This window comes from Pipistrellus kuhlii, unplaced genomic scaffold (assembly GCF_014108245.1).
Source record: "Pipistrellus kuhlii isolate mPipKuh1 unplaced genomic scaffold, mPipKuh1.p scaffold_m20_p_2, whole genome shotgun sequence".
Taxonomy (NCBI): domain Eukaryota; kingdom Metazoa; phylum Chordata; class Mammalia; order Chiroptera; family Vespertilionidae; genus Pipistrellus; species Pipistrellus kuhlii.
This window is the reverse complement of record NW_023425515.1, coordinates 110,823,710-110,839,938: the sequence shown is the minus strand read 5'-3', so window position 1 is coordinate 110,839,938 and position 16,229 is coordinate 110,823,710. Positions and strand designations below refer to the sequence as shown.

The following is a 16,229-nucleotide window of genomic DNA, read 5'->3' as shown; positions in this document are numbered from 1 at the left end:
TATTTCTAGAGGCCACAGAAGAGGCTCTGAGGGAGCAGGCCTGGGTGTGGTGTCTGTGCTGCCCTGAGAACCTGCATTACTTACCACCTCTCCCCTCCTCACCGATTGTGACTCCCAGCCCCTCACCCTAATCCTAAGTTCCATGGTAGTGTCCCTTCAGTGACATTGAATGTTCTTCAGGGTAATGAGGGTGGGAACAGTGACATCTGACCTCATGTTCTTTGAGTGAGGAGAGGGTCAGAGGTCTGCCTGGTTTGAACTGTGTCTACCAGCTGGCTCTCAGGGCCTACCTGCTCCCCGAGGGCCCACATGCCTGCTCTTCTGTCTGCTGCTTCTGCGACAACTGCGTGCCAGCCTGCTGCCCCAGCTCTTGCCCTCGGCTGACAGCTCTGATCCTCCCATCCCTGGATGGCACATCTTGGTGTGGCACAGAGCTGTCTCCTTGGGTAGAGTTTTTCTTCTACTAGTTCATTTTTATTAATAGCTTTGTTGAGATAAAATTCATACATCACACAATTTATCCCTTTCAAGAGTACAATTTAATGAATTAAGCAAAATTTACATTTTTACTCTATTATGTGCAAACATCACCACAGTCCATTTTATTTATTTATTTATTTATCCTCACCCGAGGATATTTTTCCATTGATTTTTAGAGAATGGAAGAGAGAGGGAAAGAAATAGAGAAATATCAATGTGAGAGAAACACATCAATTGATTGCCTCCTGCCCATATCCCGATCAGGGCCCCAGCAGGGGAAGACTTGCAACCGAGGTTCATGCTTTGACCAGAATTGAACCCGGATCCTTCAGTCCACAGGTTGATGCTCTATCCACTTAGCCAAACCAGCTAGAGCACCAATCCATTTTAGATCATTTTTCATCACTGTAGAAGGCCCATGCTCTTTCATTATCACTCCCTTCTCCCTCCATTGAAGCCTTATGTAACCATTAATCTATTCTCTGTCTCTATAGACTTCCCTTCTCTGAACACTTTATATAAATGGAATTATGCAATATGTGGCCTTTTGTGACTCCTTCTTTCACTTAGCATAGCACTGCCAAGGTTATCATGCTGTAGCTTGGGTCATTACTCCATTCCTTTTTATTGCTGAACAATACTTCATTGTAGATATACCCATTCATCAGCTGATGGGCATTTACATCATTTTCACCTTTAGGCTATTATGAATAACTAGAGGCTTAGTGCATGAAATTCATGCAGGGGAAAGGGGGAGGGGTCCCTCAGCCCGGTCTGAATTCTCTCAAAATCTGGGATTGCTGGCTCCTAAACTCTTGCCTGTCTGCCTGCCTGATCACCCCTAATTACTCACCTGCCTGCCTGCCTGATTACCCCTAACCGCCTCTGCCTCAGCCCCCACCCGCCATGGCGACTGCCTCTGCCTTGGTCCACGATGCCACGGCTTTGTCCGGAAGATTGTCCGGAAGGACCTCTGAAAGGTTGTTCAGCTGTCTGGTCTAATTAGCATATTACGCTTTTATTATTATAGATGCTGCATGAACAATCATGTGCCATCCCAATAGCTCTCTCTGTGTCTTTCTGCTAGTTAATCTTTAGGAAATGTGGGAGAGCCTCTCATCAGCTGGGGAGGGGCCACAGCAGCCTTCAGGAACCCTCTGCACAAGTTCTGTGGCCATGCACATCTGGGCGGGATACTCCCTCTTAATGCTCAGGCACCACCACAGTGGCTCTTCTGACCTGTGAATGGGCATGGCAGCATTCTTGAAAATATGTGCACAAGAACTTAAACCACCGGGAGAAGGAAAGCACCCTGAGCAGGTGAGAAACTATTTCTTCCCAAGGAAAACCCTTTGCTCTTAGGAGACTTCTCTTCTGTTTGGGCTTATCCCCAACTCATGTCCTGTATCTTCTTCTCCACTTAAGAGAGGTCTGCAGTTTGAATTAGTTTCCTATTGCAGCTACAACAAATGACCATTAACTCAAATGTAAGTGACTTAAAACAACACAAATTTATCTTACTGTTTTTGAAGTCAGAAGACCAAAATTGACTTTACTGAGCAGAAATTAAGGTGCCAGTAGGGCTATGTTTCTTTGGGAAACTCTAGAGGGGAATTCATTTCCTTGCCTTTTCCAGCTTCTGAAGGCTGCCTACATTTCTTGACTCATGGCCCTTCCCCCATCTTCAAAGCAGCAATGGCAGTTGGTTGGGTCTTTCTCTAATTGCATCACTCCAACTCTAAGTCTTGTCACATCTCATCTGATTCCTCTTCCTGCTTTTGCCCTTGTGGTTTCATCGGGCCCACTTGGAGAATCCAGAATAACCTCCCCATCTCAAGTTAGCTCATTAGAAACCTTGATTCTATCTGCAACCAAATGCCCCTTGCTGTGTAACCTACACAGTCACTGTTCCAGGCCTCAGAGCATGGGGACCTCTGAGGAACATTATTCTGCCTCCTACACTGTTCTTTAATGTTCACTTCTGGTGTCTCTTTCTCATATGGTCTTCCCCAAATGGCTCCTTTCCTGAATGCCCCTAAGATTGATCGTCCATAACCTTCATTTTATACATCTTTTGAATCATCATATACTGCTCCCTATGTGCAATGTAAAGTCTAGAAAGGAGTAACCCAGACTCATCCCCCTGGGGAGACAACATGGCAGAGCAGGCAACCTTGGCAATTCCTAAACAGCTGTGACTCTCATTTTCCTCTCTGTAAAGTGGGGATTATCCATAATTCTAGCCTTATCCATTGTAAAAATCAAAATAAAGCAACAAGACAACAAAAACAAACAACTTAATTTTAAGTGTGCAAAGAACGTGAATAGACATCTCTTTAAGAAGCTATGCAGCCGAGACCAGTTTGGCTCAGTGGATAGAGCATCGGCCTGGGGACTGAAAGGTCCTGGGTTTGATTCCGGTCAAGGGCATGTACCTTGGTTGTGGGCACATCCCTGGTGGCGAGTGTGCAAGAGGCAGCTGATCGATGATTCTCTCTCATCGATGTTTCTAACTCTCTGTCCCTCTCTCTTCCTCTCTGTAAAAAAATCAATAAAATATATTTTTAAAAAAAGAAGCTATGTAAATGGTCAACAAACACATGGGAAGATGCTCAATATCACTATTAATTAGGAAAACAAAAATGAAAAAACAATGATGTAACTCTTCACATCCATTAAGATGTCTATCAACAAAATGACAGAAAATAACAAGTGTTGGTGAGGGTGTGGAGCACCTGGAACCTTTGTGCACTACTGGTGGGAATGTAAAACAGTGCAGCTGGTGTAAAAAACAACAGTGGTATGATGGTTCTTCAAAAAAAGTAAACATCCAATTACCATATGATCTAGCAATGCCACTTCTGGATCAACACCCAAAAGAAGTGAAAGCATACTGGAACAGACATTTGCACACCCATGTTCATAACAACATTATTCACAATAGCCAAAAGGTGAAAGCAATACAGGTCTCCACTGACAGATAAATGATAAACAGAATGTGGTACATACATACAATGGAATGTTATTCAGTCTGAACAAGGAAGGAAATTCTATAACATATGGATAAACCTTGAGGACATTATACTAAGTGAAATAAGCCAGTCTCACACACACACACACACACACACACACACACACCCCTCACAGATATTGTGTGATTGCAGATATTGTAGTTCCAGTTCATAGAGACAGAAACTGGAATGGTGGGTGCAGGGGCTGCAGGGAGGGGAATAGGGAGTTAGTGTTTAGTGGGTACCGTTTCAGCTTGGGAAGATGGGGAGTTTCTGTGGATGATGGTGGTGGTGGTTGCACAACAATGTGAATGTACTTACTGTCACAGAGTCATACGCTTAACTATGAGTAGGATGGTAACTGTTATTCATACCGTACACCAAAAATAAAGCAATGCAACTAAAAGTGCTCCGTTAGCCATAGCATTTACACAAATGTAAAGAGACATTGTTCCTGACATCCCATTACCTCCTCCTCTCATCCACTCACCTGTGCATGATCCTTATAGTCACTAAAGCAATGTGGTGAGACCCCAAAGACAGAATGTTCCTCTCCTCTTCATTCCCTGTCCTCCTGCAGGCAGGATAGCTGACCATGCAACATGGATATGTCTTTTCAACCATACCAGCTGACTCTTTTTACTATGACAAAACCTGAGAAGGGTTAGACAAAGCAAGGTAGAGATATGTGTGTTGTGCTTCACAGATTCGTGTTTATAATCCGATGATGTGATTTTCAAAGCCGGCTGTTTCTCTGGTGACTTCTGTGTAAGCTTTGGAGACAGCGTACATAAGCCGAGTGGGTCCCCGGCTGGCTTTGTGCAGTGGAAGCAGGAAAGGATACACAGCATGGAGGCCGGGGAGCCCGCGCTCCCTCCCGCTGCACGCGTGTGCAGAGAGCGGAGGGAAGCAATAAGACCTAATAACCTCACCCGTTCTCCTAATTGCTTTCTTCTCCTCACCGGGAACCACACAGCAGCTCTGGCCCTCAGGGAAATCTCTGCTTGTTATGAGGCCGTGGGCAATTCTTCCATCACTGCGAAATGCTGGCTGTTTGTGTCAACAGATCCAATTTCAGTCAATCAATGGACAACAGACATCCCACCTCCTGCCTAGGTCCTCCCGCTGCCCAAAGCTGAGAACTGGCCTCCGTCCTCCCCTGGCCCCTGGAGTCCTGGTACCAGGAATGCCCAGGCAGCAGGGCAGGCTGGGTGTGGCACAGACAAGGGGGTCCCACTGCGAAGGGTCACAGCCCATCAGAAAGACCTTGTGGTGTTCGGGTTAGCAGCGCCAGTTTGTGCAGACACACCTGGGAAGGAGACCTGGCTCCGCCCGCTGGGGCTGCACAGCTGCCCCTATTGAACCCCTGGTTCCTCATTTCTAAAGCAGGACAATGGTAGTGCCCATCTCTGGCCTGCAGTAAGTGAAAGGGGAGAGGCATTGATCTGCCAAATCTCACAGACCAAATCGGGCAATAAATGGGAGCTCCTGTGGATTTTACGATCATCATTAGCATCATCATCATTACCACAGTCATCTTGAGGATTGTGAGGGAAATGAGGGATAGGAACCAGCCTGTGTGGTTCTACCAATACTGAAGGAGAACCTTGGCCACTAATTCCTGATGGTGAAGTAGGCAGAGATGCTCACTGGGTGTCATCGATGCTTGCAAAAAGAAATATGGGAACCGTAGCCTCCTCATCAGAACCTTGGGGCCTGGCTGAGGGAAGGCCATTTGTGGTAGACTTGCCTAAGAGGGTTGCACTGTTGGAGGGCCGGACACCAAGTTGGAATAGGGTTTGTCCTTAAGCACGCCTGGCCCAAGAGCAGAGTAAAAGGGACCCAACAGAGGCTCCTTTTGTTCTGCTTTTCTGCTGGGAAACCAGAAAAACAAAGCCCTCCCCACAAAGCAGTGCTCTCACTTGTAGGACAGAGCACACCTTCATGGCCTGTGTGCAGTCCCCCCCATCTCCACCCCCCGGGTGCTAGAGGTCCCTGCTGGGCAACCAAGAGGTAAGGCCAATTCTTCTCTCACGGGGCCATCACTCCTAATAGACTTGAGAGGAGACCCACTGAGCTAGCATGTCATCCCTGAGCAGAGCCGGAACGGGATGCAGGGATGCAGGGGCCAACCTAACCAAGCAACACAGCCTTTCCCCACGGTCCAGGAGCCTTCAACGTGGGAAGGGCATGCTGCTCAGACCAGACAGGGATGCAAACGTTTCTCCAGGAGGCAGGGTTAGGAAGAGCTTAGAAGGCATTTTGTGGCTGCCCTAGCTGTTTTGGTTAATTGGGAAAAGAGAGTAATTAGAGGTAAGGTTTCCAGATGCACATACCCTAATATTCATTGACTTTCTACTCTGAAGGGTGCCCAGGCCCTTCCACACTTACTACTTCACATTATGTGTCATAATAGCCATGCCTGACAGCATGTTACCCCTTTTATCAGACGTGGATGCGGAGACCCCGGTGTGGTGGGAATCCGGAGCTGGCACAGGGAAGCGTCAGTAATGACAGAGCAGCAGACTTGCCCAGGGTCACAGTCAGAGGTGAGATCCGGATGGGGGTTCTCAAGGTCCAGGCTATTCTGGACCCCACTTTGCTCTCTCCCTACCTGCTTCCTCAGGGCAGGAGACTAGGAGGGCCTTCATGGGTTTTGTTCCTGGGAGAAAGTTCCAGATGGGGATGAAACAGCTTTTTCTAGGGGTATAGGCTCTTAAAATAACAGCCCAAGGACAGGCCCCTTCGATCACTTAAGGTAGCGCAGATATTTGGGGGAGAAAGATTCTGAGTCAGAGAGAGAGAGAGACTTCAGGCCGGTAGAGTGTGAGTTATATATTTTGGCTTTTCTCTGTGGTAGGGTTCTCTTCAAGGCCTGCTGCCTTTCTGAAATGCAGCTTGGCCGTGATGACAATGAAAAAAGAAAGGAATAACAGGTGGCCATGCACATTTGGGAAACATGGGCCTGAGACATGCAAGCACGGTGGGAAGACTCGCTGCTCCTGGAAGTTTAGTTGTTGCATAGAAACTGACACAGACATGGATTTCCAACCAGACTTCCCCTTGAGCTCCAGCTGAGCGAGAGAAACTGCCTCCTGAAATCTCTGCGTGGGTGTCCCACAAGCATATACAACTCAACATGCCTAGAGTCAAATGAACTGTGGCTGGTGCACCCCCCACACCCGCCACCACAAAGGAGGAATTCACCAATGTTCTCTCACAGATTCGCCAGCTTCTGGACCATCTGATTCCAGTCTCACTCTACTCCACCCACCAATGGTTCTAAAGAACTTGCTCTGCAACCCAGACTTGACAAAGGCATTCCCCTGCTTACCACCTCCCATCTCCCACCAGCATTGAAGAATCTAGAGCCAAACTCCCTCAGCAGGTTCCCCAAAGATGAACAAACTATGCCTAATTGGTAAATAAACTTGACTGTGAAGGTAATTTTGTGTCAACATGGCTAGATGAGGTGTATTCGTGTGCCAGGCTACCCCTCACAATACCACTGACGGAGTGACTTCAACAACAGATTTTTATTGCCTTGCATTTGCAGAGCTGGAAGTCCGAGATCAAGGTAACACTATGGTTGGTTTCTCCTGAGCCTCTCTTTAGTTTATAGACGGTCGGCTTCTCACTGTGTCTTCGCTTGGTTATCCCTGGTGAGGACGTCCCTGGTGTCTCTCTGTGTCCTCAGCTCCTTTCCTCATAAGGACACCACCAGTCAGACTGGATTAGGACCCACAGTGAGAGGCTTATTTTTCCTTAATTAAAGGCTTTATCTCCAAATACAATCTAGTTGTTGCTGTGAAGGTATTTTGATGTGATTAATATGTAAACCAACAGATTTTGAGTAAAGCAGATAGCCCTCCATACATGGGCAGGCCTCATCCAATCATCTGACAGCCTTCAGAGAAAAGACGGAGGTCCCTGAGGAAGAGGGATTCCTCCTCCGATGTCTTCAGGCTCCCGTGCAGCATCAGTTCTTCCCTTTGCAGAATTGGGACTGGCTGGCCCCCATGGTCACATGAGCCAATGTCTTCAAACAGATCTCTCTTTGCACACACACACACACACACACACACACACACACACACTAGTCCTGTTGCTTTGGAGAACCCCAACCAGTACAACTGCAGATCAAACCATGTACCTGCTAGCACATACACGTATGTGTGGAAGTAGGAAGCACCACTGGCATGGAGTTTCCAAAATTATCAGGGATGGGGGCTACTTCCATCATGCTATTCCACAATCCTCCTGGTCCAGGCTGGCTTCTCGGGCTCCAGAGATCATGTCTTATTCCTACCAGAGAGGGAGAGATGAGGCCACATCTCCTGCATTTAGGAGACTTCCTGGAAGTTGCGTGAACATGAGCATCCTGTTGGCCAGAACTTAGTCGCCTCTTGTTGCCAGGGAACTAGGAATGTAGTCTTTATTCCAGAAAGCAAGTGTCCAGCTAAAACTAGAAGGCTTTCTACAGTGGTAGGAAGGGGGAATGGACATGGCACTCACTACAATACTCCACAAGTCCAAGTGATGGGTGCCAACAAGGATTACTTATTTAGAAAGTAGGAGGAGTGGGGGCAGGCAGAGAGGGCTGCACAGGGGAAAGGGAGTCTGGGCAAACTTTGAAGGAAGGGTTAATCCGAGGAAGATGCAAACATCCCAGCACACTTGTCCCAGGCTGATGGACTAAACACACTGTGATAACAGCATGACGGTGGGCAGTCTCAGTCCAGGATCTGGCAGTGTGGAAAGCAGGCTTACTCGGCAACAGGCGGGCAGCAGCTGCCAGCCAAGGATGGTCAGGCTGGCAGGCTAATGGGGCCCACGGCCAAGGGCATCACAACCGCTCTGGCACCCCTCCGGTCTTCTCTGCAGCAGAGTAGGCGGGACTTGCATCCATCTCCTCAGGGCAAACCAGCCAATGGGCAGCCTCGCTGATGCTGTAATGCTCCAACTCAGCGTTTCATTGGCCACCTCTCTTTCTGGGCTCAAACTGTTTATTCATTTTTTTTAAGAAATTGCAATTAGGCATAAACAGAACACAGGGGAGGAGGACTGACTGCCTGGGCCTGGGTAGGTGGGAGAGCGCGCCCTGAGACAGAAGGGCCAGCTTCCGAGGCCTCGCACAGGCCCAGAGAGCCAGAGCTTCCCTGCCCAGGCACCTGCTTCCCGTCAGGGTCAGCACAGGGATATCTCCATTATTTATGTTTTGTCTTTACAGCTTTACAATTCACACTTCTTAATGCAGGGCCGCTGGGCCTCTAGCACACTGCAGCACTGATGCACATGGAGTGTCTGTGAGCAGGAGCACTTCCCAGGCCTACAGGCCTGCAGAGCCTGCTACTTCCAGAGCACCCAAGGCTCCGCAGTGTGCCCGCAAGCACAACGCCCCTATAAGGGACACGTCACTGCAGAATCCCCAGTGTCAGTCCTGCTCCGAGAGCCTCCTCATGGGGCTGTTACCTGTCCTCACCCCTAGCTTGGGTTCTGCCTGACCAGGCTCTGGTTGGCTGGAGGGTTGTGACATACAAGGCGTGAGGGTTGCCCCTGGTGACCCATGGCCCTAACTGGGGTGCAGAGCTGGGAGGTGGAGCCGAGTTTAGGGCTGAGGGAGCCTTGATCTGCCTTCCATCCTCCCCGATGCACCTGAGTTTGGATCCCAAGTGGTCAGGATCCTATCCAGGCAACAGTGACCAAGGCCCTTCTCAGCACCAGCCTCCGGGGGTGCTGAGACAGACTCTGCCCTCATGCTGGTCTCTGCAGGACCAAGAGGTAGAACTAAGCAAGTCCCTGCAGCACAGGTGCTGGGCACAGTAGTAGAAGTCACACCAGGCATGGTGGTGACTCAGAAGAAGAAAGCGGCCTTTGCTTTGAGAGGAAGATGGGAGGAGGGGAGACAGCAGGGAGAAAGGGAACAGGAGATGTTAAGACAGATGCCCATGCTGGAGCTTGTCAGTGAAGCCCACACAGCCCAGCAGCCTCACAGTTGTTTCTGTCTCAAGGAACCAAGTCTGGAATCTGAGAATCAGCTTCTCAATTTCATTGGACAAGGGCCAGACTGGCCAGTGCCCTGGGGGTGAGATGAGTGACCAGTGCCTGTGGAGAGGGGAGGCGAGCCTAGGCTGGTACAGACCTGCCATCCCTTCCTGGTTCCCCTATTACAGCTCCCAAAGCGGCCTGGGCTTCAGAGGAGCTCAGGTCAGGCAACGTCCATGTGGTCAGAAGCCCCCGGGCCCTCAGCTCCCAGCAGGTTAAACACCCTGTGCGGTGGGGGCAGGGGTACGGGGTGTGGTGCGGTGGATGTCCGTACGGCTGTGGCGCAGGGCTGAAGCGGAGAGAAGAGGCTGCTGACAAGATGGAGCAAAGAGGAGGAAGAGAGAGGACGGGGCGGGGGGGGGGGGGGGGGGGGGGGGGCAGCAAGGTGCAGTGCAGTGCTCCTGGACTAGGAGCTCTGCATTCCAGCCCCAGCTCACTTCTTACTGCCTGTGTGACCGTGGGCTGGTCATCTCTGCTCTGAGCCAGGCCCCTCACCTGTAAAAAGAGGTGGGAGAGGGTCTGTGATTTCTAAGACCCCCTTGTCCTCAAGGGTCATAACATTATTTTCTAGAAGGTCCCTTGTCAACTGCAGCTGTTACCACTGTGAGGAGGAGTGGGCAGGTGGGTGCAGATGGGACGGTGTGCTGGTGGGGTGAGTGGGGTGCTGGTAGCTGGGTTGACTGCAAGACGGTGCAGCAAGCAGCCCCCTCTTTTTCCCTCCCCGCCCGCGGCCTGCTGAACCCCCAGGAGCAGCAGCTAATGTAATCAGCTTCTCCATCGCCCCATAATGGCCCTGCAGCAGCCTCTGCAGTCCCCGCCTCTCTGCTGAGAGCAGGCTGTGGGCTGGAGGGAATGAGCTCTGTGCTCTCAGGGTCATCCTAGGACAGAGCCCTCTGCAGCCTCGGACACACAGCAGAGCGCACTTGCTCCTCCCACACTGAATCCCACAGGCGAGGATCCCCCTTTGCTCCTCAGCTGACAGGATGCCCCCCCACCCTTTGCAGTAGTTTCAAATTGTGTTTAACTAAGATGCCCTTCTTTAAATGCAATCTTATGTGGAATTATTTAATCATTGTTTCCTGAAGTATGTGTGTGTGGTGCTGAGAACTGGGTACACGATATAGGGCCCAGATAGCCTTGTCTCTGCCTTCCTAGAGCTTGGCTTGGCAAGTGAGGCTGGCCATTAACCAGTAACTCCTTAATGAACTCTTGGGATCAATGTGAAGGAGAAGAATGCAGGATGCCTTTAGGCTGTGTGGTCAGGAAGGAGTTCCTGGGAAGGGGTGTTCCTGCCTCCAGCTGGACCTGTCAGTGTGGGAGCGGGGACCAGGCCAGGGGGAGCCCTTGTAGCTGATGCACCGGGAGGGACCAGCAGCCCCGCACGCAGAGGGGACAGCGAAACCTCGCCTGGCGGCAGGTGCGGACCCTCCTCATAGTGCCAGCCTAGGCAACAGTTCCCACCTATGCACCCACAAAGGCCAAATGTGTAGTGAGATGTAGCACAGATAGCTGAATGGATTGGAAAGATGTGAGGTGCGGTACACACACACACACACACACACACACACACACACACGCGCGCGCGCACGCGCGCACATGCATACACACATATAATGGGATACTATTCAAACATAAAAAAGGTGAAATATTGCCATTTGTAACAACATGGATGGATCACAGAAGTGCTATGCTAAGTGAAATAAGTCAGATGAAAAAGAACAAAAATCATATGATTTCACTTACATGTGGAATATAAAACAGAAAATAAACAAACAAAACAAAAACAGATTCAGAAAATAGATGAGTGATGACCAGAGGGGTAAAGCAGGAGGGAGGGCCACGTGAATAAAGAAATCAAATACATAGTGACAGATGAAAACTAGACTTTTGTTGGTGAGCAGGCTATAGTGTATACAGATGTCAAGTACATCTGAAATGTATATAATGTTATTAACCAATGCTGCTCCATTAGAAAAAAGAAGCAAAAGCAAAACCTTTCCTCCTTCACAGAAACTGGCAAATAAAGAATGTATGCACACACATGCACACACACACATACACACAGGAAGATGACCAACTCCATAAAAGAGCATTAACACATTTAACAAAAGAAAGAACTCATAACTAAGAAAATCAAGCTACAAGCATAATAAGAGCCATTTTAAAATCCATATATTTTTAATATATCTTATCTAATAAGATAGAATATGCTAATTGGCCCTCACACCGTCACAAAAGATGATGGTGCCCACAGCCAATAAGGAGGAAATATGCTAATTGATTGTCACACCCTCAAAGATGGTGGCACCTACAGCCACAAAATAGTGGTGCCCAGTCCCTTAAGCCCAACCGCATACCTGCCACCATAGTCCCTCAGTCCCTTCAGCCCCACAGCCATCTAGGGCTGGCCTGAGGCATAGGCAAGTCTCAGATGGTGGCTTCCCAGCTGCCCAGGGCTGCCCAAGGCTCACATAACCAAGGCCAGCCAAGGTTTGCACTGCCAGCAGTGGCAGCAGCAGAGGTGTGATAGGGGCATCACCTTCCTCTGATTACCAGGTCATCCCCCTCCCCCCCCCCAAGGGCTCCTCGATTGTGAGAGGGAGCAGACTGGGCTAAGGGAACCCTCTTCAGTGCATGAATTTTCATGTACCGGGCTTCTAGTCCAGAGATATAAAGGAAGGTATCTATGTATCAAATGAGAAAAGATGGTAATTAATTAAGAGCTGGCAATTATGAAAGAATCAAGGAGAGATCTTAGAAATGACTCTGATTATAGTGTTGAGAGTGAATTGCAGGGGCACTATGCATATGGCTAGGTAAGAGATGACCATGGTTTGGTCAGGGTGGAGCAGAGGAGAGGGAGAGGAGAAGAGGGATTTAAAATAGATTTTGAATGATGGGTCTGGAGGTGTGGATGTGAACATGGAGAAGAGGGAGGACTTGGTGGCAATGCTTTGTAAAGGGAGGATGAAAATTTCCACAGGTGAGAATAGAAAAAGGGGAAAAGCTCATTTTTCTAACATTAATTAATTCACACAAGGTCACATTTTACATTATTTTAATTAACTTTTATTGAGTTCATGTTCAAAATGGGAAACAATATTCATTAAAATAGTCATGAGGACTGTGGGTAGAACAGCATGGAGTATTTAATCAGGATAGAAAATGGGAAATCTTTTTATTCTGCTCTGATGCATGGTGGGGTTTCATAAATTCATAACCTTTCTCAGTCCTCTCCCCTGTGCAGATGACAGGAAGAAATAGACTTGAAGGTCTTAACTCTCTCGGGAAGCCTTGACCAAGACTTCTCACCCATTTCCCCCTCTGCAGCCCCTGGTCAAGTCCCTTTCCTGTCTAACACTCTGCAAATATCTGTCTCTCAACCACTCCATTATCTTGGCATTGTTTCGTTTATTTTTTTTTATTTCCCCATAATATTGTGAGCTTCTGGAGGGCAAAACCTTGTGTAATTTATTTCTCTATGTTCTAGTAGGATACCTGACATACAGTAGGTGCTCAGTATACGTTTATTGATTGAATGAAAGCCAAGAAAAATTTTTCTGGGTTTCCATTAAATTTAACAAAGGACATAAATGTCTATGTTACACTATGTGGAATGAAAATGTAAAGGGCAAGTCCTTTTATAGGGACATTAATGGGCTGCAGGACCTGCTGCATGGGACAGGGTGGCTGGTGGAACACAGCTGGGGGCTGGGTTGTTCTCTGAAGTGTGGATTTATAAGTAATGCCAGTCCAGTACTCCACACCAGGGAATGTAGAAGCAAAGTCTTAACACATACCCCATGGCACCCCTGCACTAACTTGGGGCCACCAGAGGGACTTTTGTTTCATGTTTCAATAGCTCAGATTGTCTTCAAATTAAGCAAAAGCATTTTTCTTAGCTGAGCTGACATTGATTTTCCAGATACCTGCCCTACTTACTCATAAGGCCTCCGCCGTTCACTTTCCTTTTCTCAATAAGCCCTGTCAGAGGAAATTTCACCCATGAGTTCTTGTTGAGCGTGTGGATATGCCCAGTTATGTAACAAGTCCAACTGAGGACAGCAAATCCCTCCTGGCTGCCCCATTCAAGTCCTCCAGCCATTTGACTCACTGTCCTCTGCATTCCAACCCCCTCAGGAATGGCCTTGCCCACTTGCCATGCCAGCATGAAATGAACAAGAGGAAAAAGCAACTGTCTTCTTATTTTTCAAGAGGAGACATGTGAAGGCAAATTTGAGGCTGAATTTTATTTCTCTGTTGAAAGTTGTAAGTACTTTTGTGACTTACTTCTAAGAAAACCCAATATTTAGATTTTTAAATATAAACTCACACACTATTCATACAAAAGGATCATCCCATTTTCAATTCAAAGAATTGCCTTCTTTGAATTCCTGCAAATCAATAAGAGAATAAGACAGATAATCAAATTGAAAAAGAAACAAGATGTTTAAACAGCATTTACATTGAAAGTTTATCTTAATGGCCAATAACATAGAAAAATATGCTTAATTTTATTAGTCACGAGGCAAATTCAAATTAAAAGCATAATCTAATATTAATAGACACCCATCAACATGCCTAAAATAAAATAAAAAAAAAACCAGAAAATAGTAAGTGTTGACAAAGTTGTGGAGCAATTAAAACTCCCATACACTGCTAGTAAGAGGGGAAGTCAGTGTACCACTATATAAATCTGTTCGGCAATATTTATAAAACTGAAGTACGCATAACCTCTTACTCAAAGATTCTACTCTTAGGTGTACACCCAAAAAAAGGCATATCTATCTATATATATATATATATATATATATATATATATATATATAATCCACCAATACACATGTGCTAGAATGTATATATCTGGTTATTATACAAATATCAATCAAAAGTAGAATGGATCAAAAAATTGTGTTGCGTTCACATAATAAAATATTCTACAGCGTGAGAATGAATCCACACTACATGCAACAACATGGATGGCATTTACAAATACAATGTTAAACAAAAGAAGATAGACACAAAAGAGGATATACTACACCAATCCCTTTAAATAGGGAAAACCTGGCAAAATTAACCCATGTTCTTACAAGTTAGGATAGTGGTTATTCTATGGGGTAAGTGATGGGAGGGGAACACAGGAAGAGAGCTTCTAAAGTTTTAATGTTTTACTTCTTCATCTGGGTACTGGTTACATAAATGTGCTCATTTCTCAGCATGTGTATTACACATCAATAAAAAGTTTTTTCTTAGAGTATGATTCAATTACAGATTTTCCATGTTGCAGGAAACTTTCTAGAAACATATCTGCTGTCCGGCATAACATGTACCATCTATACTCAATTAGATGGAATAATTTCCCTCCCACCCTATCTTCACTACTGACTGATTCTGCAGGGGAGGGAATTGGGCTGGTTTCTGCGTGCATGGCACTGGGCCGTGTGTTTTTGGTGTTACTCTCGGCTCGCACCAGACCTGTGCACCCAGGTGAGACCAGAGGGCAGGGACCACTGTGCTTTCTCCTTCCTCTGCACGCCTCCCCGTCCCCAATGCCCCGCTGACCAGAGGGTTCCTCGGAGGATGCAGTGCCGGCTGCAGAGGACTCCTCATTCCTCTGCTCAGTCCTCAAACAAGTTCTGGGGCCTGTCCTCTGAAGGAGCATTTATCATGTGCCCACAATCCCCTCTGTCCACCCCACACACGCCCTCACCCGTGCCCATTTCTCAGAGGAGCTGGGAAGTACCACCCGAAAGAGCACTCCTGGGAAGAGACCAGCTGGCACCATGACTGGCTGGCCTCCATCACCACATCGTACCCCTGGTGTTTCCTGCAGAAGCCCCGTGCTGTGATTATCATTTCCCTAGTGGCTACCTTCCTTCTGCAAGTAACAGCCTGGGTCACTGCCATCCAGGGAGGCTCTGCTGTCCTCTCTCCCATCCAAGGCGTGGGGACAGTCTATCAGGACTCACCAGCCAGAGACCCTGGTTCTCCCAGAGCTCAGCGGAGCCCAGGACAGTGTCATCAGCCCCCACCTGTCCTTTCTCTGCAGGAGAGAGGAGGCCACAGAGCTTGGCAGGCTTCCGCACGCTGCTTGCTGGTCAGTACGCGGGAGCCCTGCTCTGGACGCAGACCCCGCCGGCGCTGTCAGATCGCCCTGTTTGCAGACAATGCCTGGCTGCCCAGGTTCCCGCAGGCAGCCTAATTGCTGCTGCCCGTCCCAGCCGCTGTGCAGAGCTGTCGGTATTGATCACACCAGCTTGCCACTGCAGATGCAGAGCCGCTCTGAGATACGCTGGGAAGGCACCGTGCCACCCCATGATGTGATTACAGCTCGGCTTTGGGAAATGAGCTGTTGTTCCCAGCTCAGCCCAACAGCATCTCAACCCCAGAGGAGCTTGCCCAGGCCTGTTGAGCTCTCCCTCCCAGTGCTCCAGTGTTGTCATGGAAATCAGTCAAGGCAGCCTTGCAGACAGTGTCTAAACTGGCATGTCTGGGGTGAAAGCAGGGACACACTTGGTCTCTGTACCCAGGGTCCCCAGACTCCAGCCTTGGGCCAGCCTCTGGTGCCCACTTTCTGTGCTGCATGCATCCCTCACCTTTGGGAGGAAAACTGCTGCAAGATCCCGTCCTCACTTTGGCCAGGGCCTTGAAGGTCATCTGAGAGGTGCTCATTTTACCAATGAGGACACAAGC

General features: G+C 48.2%; 1 long non-coding RNA gene across 1 annotated transcript; it reads right to left on the bottom strand.

Annotated features, from left to right (window-relative positions):
* Nucleotides 1-12,582: 12,582 nt before the first annotated feature.
* On the bottom strand, nucleotides 12,583-15,976 carry LOC123652784. Its single transcript, XR_006742276.1, has 2 exons — nucleotides 15,569-15,976; nucleotides 12,583-13,930 (listed from the first exon to the last, which is right to left on the bottom strand). It is a non-coding gene; the product is annotated as an uncharacterized LOC123652784 (long non-coding RNA).
* Nucleotides 15,977-16,229: the final 253 nt, after the last annotated feature.